Consider the following 9,550-nt stretch of genomic DNA (forward strand, 5'->3'; position numbering starts at 1 on the left):
ATGAGCCAGCAGTGTGGGGAGGATCAGAGGTTGCCAACTGGTGGCCCAGGGGCCAAATCTGGCTCACAGGTTTGTTTTGTGGTTGCCATAGTAGCACAGTGGTTTGTCTGTTCTTTAATTAGTTGTCAACATTCAAAGTAAGAGGACTGGGTAGAAAAATCCAAATTCCTCACTCTGTTAAAAAATCCACAGCACTAGCACATATCTGAACAACAGAAGTCCATGGGAGATGAGTAGTGACCGTCACCTTAAGATAGGGCATGTGAGCTCCAGGTCACCAGAGTCCCCATATCTCTCCCTTGCATCACAGCCGGTCTGCTTGTGAATGGCCCCCACGCCCCCTGAGCTGATGATTCCTGGGACAGAGGTGAGAGCACCAGCTTTGCAATGTGTCGGGACAGTGGGCTGTACCAGCCTAGTTAAGGGACTCGTAAGTGCTCCAATCTTCCTTTGCCCATCTGTGAAAAGGGGATCAGGACTCAGACTCCTCCCAGGGCTGATCTGAAGATTAAATTAAAGAAAATGTCTGTAAAGTATTAGAACATCATCGATGCTCAGCAAAATTCTTCCTGTGTGAGCTGTGGCCGGGTCCCATTCAAGAATATCCCCTGGGGGCGCCTGGGGGGGCTCAGTGGGTTAAGCCTCTGCCTTTGGCTCAGGTCATGATCTCAGGGTCTTCAGATCGGGCTCTCTGCCCAGCAGGGAGCCTGCTTCCCCCTCTCTCTCTGCCTCCCTTTCTGCCTACTTATGATCTCTGTCTGTCAAATAAAGTATTTAAAAAATCTTTAAAAAAAAAAAAAAGAACATCCCCTGGTTTTTGGATGCTACAGTGCTGGGCACAGTGCCAAGTACAACCACCCTAGGAGGCTGACATTACTGTTACCACGTGGTAACAGTAAGAGCACGGTGAGGCACAGAGACAGAAAGCAAGTAAATGGAAGAGCTGAGATAGGTAGCCCCATCCGTCTGATTCCTAAATCTGTGTTTTTTTCATTGCTTTATGCTGCTCCTCTCAGCTCATGCTGGTTTTTTTTTTTTTTTTAAAGATTTTATTTACTTATTTGACAGAGAGAAATCACAAGTAGATGGAGAGGCAGGCAGAGAGAGAGAGAGAGGGGGAAGCAGGCTCCCCGCTGAGCAGAGAGCCCGATGCGGGGCTCGATCCCAGGACCCTGAGATCATGACCTGAGCCGAAGGCAGCGGCTTAACCCACTGAGCCACCCAGGCGCCCCAGCTCATGCTGTTTTGACCCTGGCCTCATCCCCTTGGGTTAACATGGTGGATTCTAGGCTATAACTATATGGCTTGAATTTTGGCTCTGCTGCTTACCAGAAGCATGACATTGGGCACATTATTTAATTTCTTGGGACTTCCAGTTCTTTATCTGGAGGATAATAAAAGGACCAATTTTATGTGGGTTAAATGAGTTAATGTTCATAAAAGGCTTAGGCAGTACCTGGGTACACAGTAGGAATTTGATAAATGCTATTATTATTAATTGAGCACTGGCTGTGTGCCAGGTACTAAGAATACAGAGATCAAGGAGAGTCCATGTGGAGCTCCCGGTCTGATGAGAGATCACAGGTCAGAGTGACATGTGCTCTAAGAAGTCTGGCTGTGAGAACAGGAAGGGGGGTGATGATTAATTGTATGTGTCAACTTGTTGGGGCCACAATGCCCAGATATTTGGTCAAACATGATTCTGGATGTTTCTTCGAGGGTGTTTTTGGATGAATGTACATTTAAGTTGATGGACTTTGAATAGACCAGATTGCCCTCCACAATGTGGGAGGGCCTCATCCAATCAGGTGAAAGCTTGAATAGAACAAAAGACTGACCTCCCCTGAACAAGAGGGTATTCTCCAGAAGATGGCCTTGGGACTTCATCTGCAATACTGGCTCTTTCTGGTTCTATAGCAGATTGCCTTCGACTCAGATGGTAACTTATTTTCTGAACCTCCCGCCCATCAGCTTCATCAAGCCTCTGCAATTATGTGAGCCAAGTCCTTGAAATAAATCTCTTCCTGTATGTATGCACATCATATTTTGTCGCTCCGAAGAACTTTAACACAGGGTGGGGGGTTGCATCAGTACCTCTGGTAGAGCAGACCTCCTTATCATGTTTGGCGATGCTGGCTTGGAAGAAGTGGTCCAAGGGCTCTGCCCCGTCCTCAGTGGATGTAACAGTTCTTCAGAGACTGAGATGCATTTTCTACGAGGATCCTACAAAGTTGGGAGATAGTACGTATAGAGGCTGACAGAATCAGGATTCAAAAACTGCTTAATCTGGAGCATCTGGGTGGCTCGGCCAGTGAAATGTCTGCCTTCAGCTCAGGTCATGAACTTGGACTCCTGAGATCCAGCCCTGCATGGCGGTGGTGCTCCCCACCCTGGCCTGCTCAGCAGGGAGTCTGCTTCTCCCTCTGCCCCTCCTTTCACTTTCTTGCTTCTCTTTCCTTCTCTCTCTCTGTCGAATAAATAAATAAAATCTTTTTTAAAAACTGCTTAGTCTGTAAAATAATATGTAGGAAACTGCAAGGAGAAATGCAGTGTGGATCACCAAAAAAATCCTGCCCTTGGGTTCAATTACACAGGTGTAGAACTAGGGGCTGGGACGGAAGAGTAGAGCAATCTTAAAAGCACTAAGTGGGTACAAGATTTATGCTTTTAGGGGTGTCTGGCTGACTCAGTCGGTAGAGAATGAGATTCCTGATCTCAGGGTCATGAGTTCAAGCCCCAAACTGGGCATGGAGCCTACTTAAAAAAAAAAAAAAAAAAAAGATTTAGTGCTTTTAGTTTGACTACAAGTGCACTATGGACCAATTCCTTCTTCAGTTATGTTATGAGAAGGAAGGCTGAGATGAGGCTGATCAGCCTAGGTAGGCACAGTCCTGGCCTCCAGGTTTCAGATCAGAATTAAGCCTTGTATGTGGAAGTCACTAGAAATCAGATATTGGGGGCGGGGCCTGAGTGGTTCAGTCATTAAGCGTCTGCCTTCGGCTCAGGTCATGATCGCAGGGTCCTGGGATAGAGCCCCACATCGGGCTCCCTACTCAGTGGGGAGGCTGCTTTTCTCCTACTCCCCCCAGCTTGTTTTCTCTCTCGCTTGTTGCCTCTCTGTCAAATAAATAAATAAAATCTTTTTAAAAAGAAAAAATAAGAAATCAGATTTTGGGGGCACCTGGGTAACTCAGTCAATTAAGTGTGGGACTCATGATTTTGGCTCAGGTCATGATCTCAAGGAGTCTGCTTGAGGTTTTCTCTCTCCCTCTCCCTCTACCCCCCCCCCCCCACTCTCTGTCTCCAAAATAAATAAATCTTTAAAAAAAATCAGATTTGGGCCCATTGGGAAGAACAGTCAGTGCTGACCCATGATGGGCTGGGTGTTTCATGGAAAATGATCTCTCCATCACCAGGAATGTTCCAGTAAGTATCCCTTTTTTTCCTTTTTTTAAGATTTTATTTATTTATTAGACAGACAGAGATCACAAGTAGGCAGAGAGGCAGGCAGAAAGAGAGAAAGGGAAACAGGCTCCCCTCTGAGCAAAGAGCCCAATAGGGACTCGATCCCAGGACCCTGAGATCATGACCTGAGCTGAAGGCAGAGGCTTTAACCCACTGAGCCACGCAGGCGCCCCGTAAGTATCTCTTCTTGGTGGTGTAACCAAGACAGTGCCGTGGAAAGAAAGAGCATGCACTTTGGATGGGACAGAGGGAGCTTCAAACTGACTGGTGCCGCCTCAGATGAGTCACCCTCTCTGAGCCTTCATTTCCTCTGCTGCCACATGGTCCTGGGGACCTCACGGAGCGCTTGCACCACACTGGAAATCCCAGGCTCCCCGGGTCACCTCTCAAAGCAGCCCTTGCGCATAAGCTGCTTACCACACTTGCGGGCACACCCGAACATCCTCTGGCTGTCTCTACTTCCCTGCCCAAGGCGTCAAGCCTGTGCCAACCCGAGAGTGCCTCATGGCGCCCAGCCTCACTGCCCTCCCCCCGACGGAAGGACGAGGTAGCAAGAGAGAGGAAGACCCTCCCTTATCTGTTGGGATGTGTTCGGGAACAAGTAACAGAAAAATCCAGCTAACAGGGTTTCAACCATGAGGGTTGTTACTGCTCGGTTAGCAAGAACTCTAAGACAGGTAGCTCCCGGGAGGCAGCAGTGCCTCAGAGATGTGGTCAAGGACCTGGGGCTTGTTCTTTGCCCTTCGCCATTCTCAGGGCATCCGTGATGTTTTCCTATAGAATCCCGGCAGGCTACCCAAGCTTCCCCTCCTCACGAGACTTCTCTTAAGCGGGAAGAACTTTTTTCCTCTTTCCTGTCGCACTTTTCCTGCAAGAAGTATCTTTCCCAAAGCCCCCTGCCGGCTCCCCCTTATATGCTGCGTGACCAACCTGTTCTGGTTTGCCTGGTACTTTCCTGGCTTGTACTGGAATTGGCAGGTCCTGGGAACCCCCTTAGTCCTGGGCAAATCTGGCGGGTCGGTCTCCCTACTTGCATCCCATTGGCCAGGGCTTGCTCACGTGTCTATCCCTTGACCAATCCCTGGCAAAGGGTGTGGAAACCCGGTTTAAACCAATGAGAATTCACCTCCTGGGGCGGGGGTGGGGGGAGGGTTGGCCACGTTGCCATTGGAGCTGATCTGGGGTTCTGTGGGCAAGGAAGCGGGACTGGCTGTTAGGTGGGCACCCTGCCCTGCCCTCCAGGGTGCCCAGGTTGCTCCAATCAGAAATGAGCAGAGTCCCCTCCTAGCCAAGGCTCCACTCTCCCCCACCACCACCAGGATCACGCCGTGTGTTTGTGACTAAGTGGGAAAGAATTAGGAGCATGACAAGGATGTTGGGGGAGTGGGGCGTGGAGGAGAAAGGCCTCAAATACAGGCTTCCTCTGTGGTCATGGGAAACAAGTTTATTTTTAATTTGACCTTCATGTGGCCTAATTACTGTGCAGTAATAATACCCCAGAGGGCCGCTTTCAGGTAATAACAAAGATCAGAAAACAGCCGATCTCTCTCCTAAGCTGTCTTTGACTGTCAGTGTGTGGAGACTAGGGAGGAGGGGGTCATCTGAATAAAAGGACTGAAGGGCCGGGCTGAGTGCAGGCTAAGAGGTTAGCCCCAGCCCTGGCTCCTTGGAGACACGGAGGTCACCCAGCCTCTTCACTCACCCTTGCATCAGCTACACTCTGACCTAGATCTAGTCTGACAACAGATCTCATGATCTGAGAGGTTCCAGCTCCAGGCCTGTCACCTTGTCTTAAAATTTTAAAGGTGAAGTTATTGAGAAATAATTTGTAAACCTGGAAATGGTGTTCCATTCATTCATACCTTCATTCATAATATTTATTATGTATTATGTGCTATAATACATAATACGGTGTACTGGGTATTGAACAGTGAACAGGACAAGTAAGATCTTTGCCCTGAACAAGCTGACACTCTAGAGGTGGCAGACAGACAAGAAGCAAAACTAACACATACACATCATCATCAGTAATAAGTATAGTAAAAAAAATAAAGCCAGAAAAGGGGATAAAAAATCACTAGGTAGATACAGGGAGAGGTATTTGCTTTTTTAAAAATTATTATTATTATTATTATTTAAAGATTTTATTTATTTATTTGACAGAGAGAGATCACAAGTAGCCAGAGAGGCAGGCAGAGAGAGGGGGGAGGAAGCAGGCTCCCAGCCGAGCAGAGAGCTTGACGCGGGACTCGATCCCAGGACCCCGAGATCATGACCTGAGCGGAAGGCAGCGGCTTAACCCACTGAGCCACCCAGGCACCCCAAAATTATTTTTTGGAGATTTTTATTTTTTATTTATTTGACAGAGGAGAGACAGCAGAGAGAGAGCACAAGCAGGGGAAGCAGCAGAGGGAGAAGTGGGCTCTCCACCAAGCAGAGAGCCCCCCATGGGGGCTTGATCCCAGAACCCTGGCATAATGACCCAAGCAGAAAGCAGATGCCCAATCGACTGAGCCACCCAAGCTGGCACCTATTCTAGTAAATAAAATTTTATTGGAATAGAGCCAAGCTCATTTATTTACATATCGTCTATGGTTGCTTTTGTGCCACAATGGCAGAGATGAATAATCATAACAGAAATTATAGAATCTACAAAGATGAAAACACTACCCAGCCCTTAAAAAACAGTCTGCCTTCCCAATGAGATACCACTTCACACCCACTAGAATGGCTATCATCAAACATCATCAAAAACCAATGAGGATATAGACCCATTGGAGCCCTCATGCACTGCTAACTAGAACGCAAAGTGGAGCAGCCGTTTTGAAGAACAGTCTGGCAGTTCCTCAGAGGGTAAACATAGAGTTACTGTATGACCCAGCAATTCCATCCCTGGGTGTGTGCCCAACAGAAATAAAAACATGTGACCATACAGAAGTTTGTACAATGTTCACAGCAGCATTATTTAGAATGGGAAAAAGTGGACTATGTCCATCGATGGATGAGTGAATAAGTAAAATGGGGTCTAGACATACAACTGAATATTAGCAGGCAATAGAAAGAAATGTAATAGTGTACATTCTCTAATACGGTTGAGCTGTGGGGGCACCTGGGCGGCTCAGTCAGCTAAGTGTCTGCCTGCAGCTCAGGTCATGATCCCCGGGTCCTGGGATTGAGCCCTGCATCAGGCCCCCCCATCAGTGGGGAGTCTGCTTCTCCTTCTGCTTGACTACCTCCCTGGCTTGTGCTCTCTCTCTCTCTCTCAAATAAATACAATCTAAAATAAATCACATGAATGAGCTGTGAAAACATTATGCTAAATGAAAGAAGCCAGCCACAAAAGAGTAGATTGTTTGATTCCGTTTGTGTGACATGTCCGGAATAGGCAGTCTATAGAGACAGACAATAGATCTGTGATGCCTAGGGTCAGGGAGGCTGGTGAGTGTTGGCTAAGAGTGTAGGGTTTCTTTTGGGGTGATGAATTGGTTGTGGTGATGGTTATACAACTCTGTGGTGATGGTTATACTAAAAGGCACTGAATTGTTTACTTTCAGTGGGTGAATTATTTGGTGTATGACCTATGTCCCAATAAAGCCATGTTTTCTTTTTAAAGATTTTATTTATTTATTTGTCAGAGAGAGTGAGCACAAACAGGGGGAGCAGCAGGCAGAGGGAAAAGCAGGCTCCCTGCTGAGCAAGGAGCCTGATGCAGGGCTCAATCCCAGGACCTTGGGATCATGACTTGAGGTGAAGGCCGAGGTTGAACTGACTGAGCCACTCAGGCATCCCTATAAAGCCATCTTTTAGAAGGTTTATCGACTTTTGTTCTAGATGGTCAAGGAAGGCCTCTGAGGAGGTGACTTTTGAGCTCCCTTTGTAATTGGCTCAAAGCTCTCAAACAGCAACAGATGACATTTTACTGAGCACTTATGTGGCAGACACTGCGAAAAGCATTTTATAATTACCACCTCGTTAAATCCCCATAAAACTCTATGGCTTAGATACTGACAACCCCATTTAACAGATGAAGAAATTGGAGTACAAAGAGGACAGGCGACTTGCCCTACATCACACAGCTGATAAATGGCAGAACTAGGATTCAATTCTGGCTATTTCTGACTTCAATGCCTGTGTCCACTGAGCTAACCACTGAGCAACACTTTCCTGTCCTGTCTCTGAATTCCTAAGGGTTCCCAGATCAGGAAGATGGCCCAAATGAAGATGGAGGAGATGGGAAAGAGAGCACAAGTAGGAAAGTAGGAAAGGGCATGCCAGGTGGAGGGGAGAGCAAGGAGTATGCTGAAAGGTGTCTCTGGGCTCAGGGAGGGACCTCACCGGGGGAGCAAGACACTAACATGGACGTTCCCAAACTACTGCAAGAAGTCAGAGGGAGGCTTATTTAAAATGCAGATTCCATGGGGCGCCTGGGTGGCTCAGTGGGTTAAAGCCTCTACTTTCAGCTCAGGTCATGATCTCAGGGTCCTGCATCAAGCCAGAGAGCCTGCTTCGCCCTGCTCCCCGCCCCCCGCCTGCCTCCCTGCCTCCTTATGATCTCTGCCTGTCAAATAAATAAATAAAATCTTTTTAAAAATGCAGATTCCTGGGCCTCACTGTCAGAGATCTGATTTAATGGATCTGAGGCGGGGACAAATTCAATGTTAACAAGCTTGCTGGATCTAAAGCAGATGGTCCCGAGAGCACTCTGTGAAATGTCCATCAGGAAACTCAAGGTCAACACAAGACCTCTCTGTGGGCCCCTGCCCACTTCCCATTTTGGTATCTGTCTTTTCCCTCCCATCCTGATATCCCATATTCCGGCCTCTCCTTCTCTCTGTGCCCAGAGACCCCCCACTGAGCATTACAGACCTTCCATGTCTCTGTGCCTGCTCTTTCTTCCACCTGGTGTGACCTTGCCTACCTTCCTCAGCTCTGCTCCATCTCCCCCAAGAGGATTCAGCCCATCTCATCTCCCCTTCCTCAGCTCCCTGTGCCACAAAGGCTCAGCTCTTGGGAGTCTGTCCCCTCTTTATGAAATCCTCCCTAACAATAGGAACATTTCTCTACTGCATCTGTAAATTGGGGATAAAGAGCCAACAACAAAATGTGCACAAGGAACATTGTAGGCACCCCACAAACATTGCAGGGCAATACAAAGCATTGTATTGCTTTTATGCGATAACATACCTATTATTATCCTCATTTTAGAGCTGAAGAGGGTGAGGCAAGGAGGTCTTCAAAAACTTGCCCCAGGTCACCCAGCTAGAATTTGGTAGTAACTGAATTTGAACTTAGGCATCAGGTGCTCAGCTTTAACCATCAGGAGACTGGCTTTCATTGTTATGATGAGGCTCCAGTGAGAGAGGAGAGGCCAGTATGATGGTACAGGGCCAGGCCTCCGGTGGGTGCGCAGTAAATGGTGGAGACTGAAGTGGATTGAAAGGTTCATCCAGGGACGAGGGGTGGAAATTACCCAAAGACCTCACTGACCATGACATCTCATGCTTTTTATTTGACAAGACTCAACATCTTAAGATCTCTGATGAGAACAGGATATAAAAAAAAAAAAAATTAAAAAAAAATTAATGAAACAAAATTCAGAATGGTGTCCCACTCAAAGCTTGGTGGGTCCAAAGCCTGTCAATCTACATCTTTGAGGGTGATTGTGGGTTTTAACTTTAGAACATTAAGGCGGTGCAACTCCTGGGGAAGGAGGAAGGGGAGGGGGTAGCTGTTCTTCTTCTTTTTTTTTTTTTTAAGATTTTATTTATTTATTTGACAGACAGAGATCACAAGTAGACAGAGAGACAGGCAGAGAGAGAGGAGGAGGCAGGCTCCCTGCTGAGCATAGACCCCCCCCCCCCATATGGGGATCCATCCCAGGACCGTGGGATCATGACCTGAGCCGAAGGCAGAGGCTTTAACCCACTGAGCCACCCAGGTGCCCCTGCCTGTTATTTTCAAATCAACTCTCCACCCTGACTCCAATTCTCTTTCAGCTCAGGTCATAACCTCACATACTCTCCTCCTCTGAGCTCCATACAAAACTTAGGTAGACCAGAAAGCCTCCCATTTGAACCCAGGGTCT

The sequence above is a fragment of the Mustela nigripes genome, chromosome 14, assembly GCF_022355385.1.
Source record: "Mustela nigripes isolate SB6536 chromosome 14, MUSNIG.SB6536, whole genome shotgun sequence".
NCBI lineage: Eukaryota > Metazoa > Chordata > Mammalia > Carnivora > Mustelidae > Mustela > Mustela nigripes.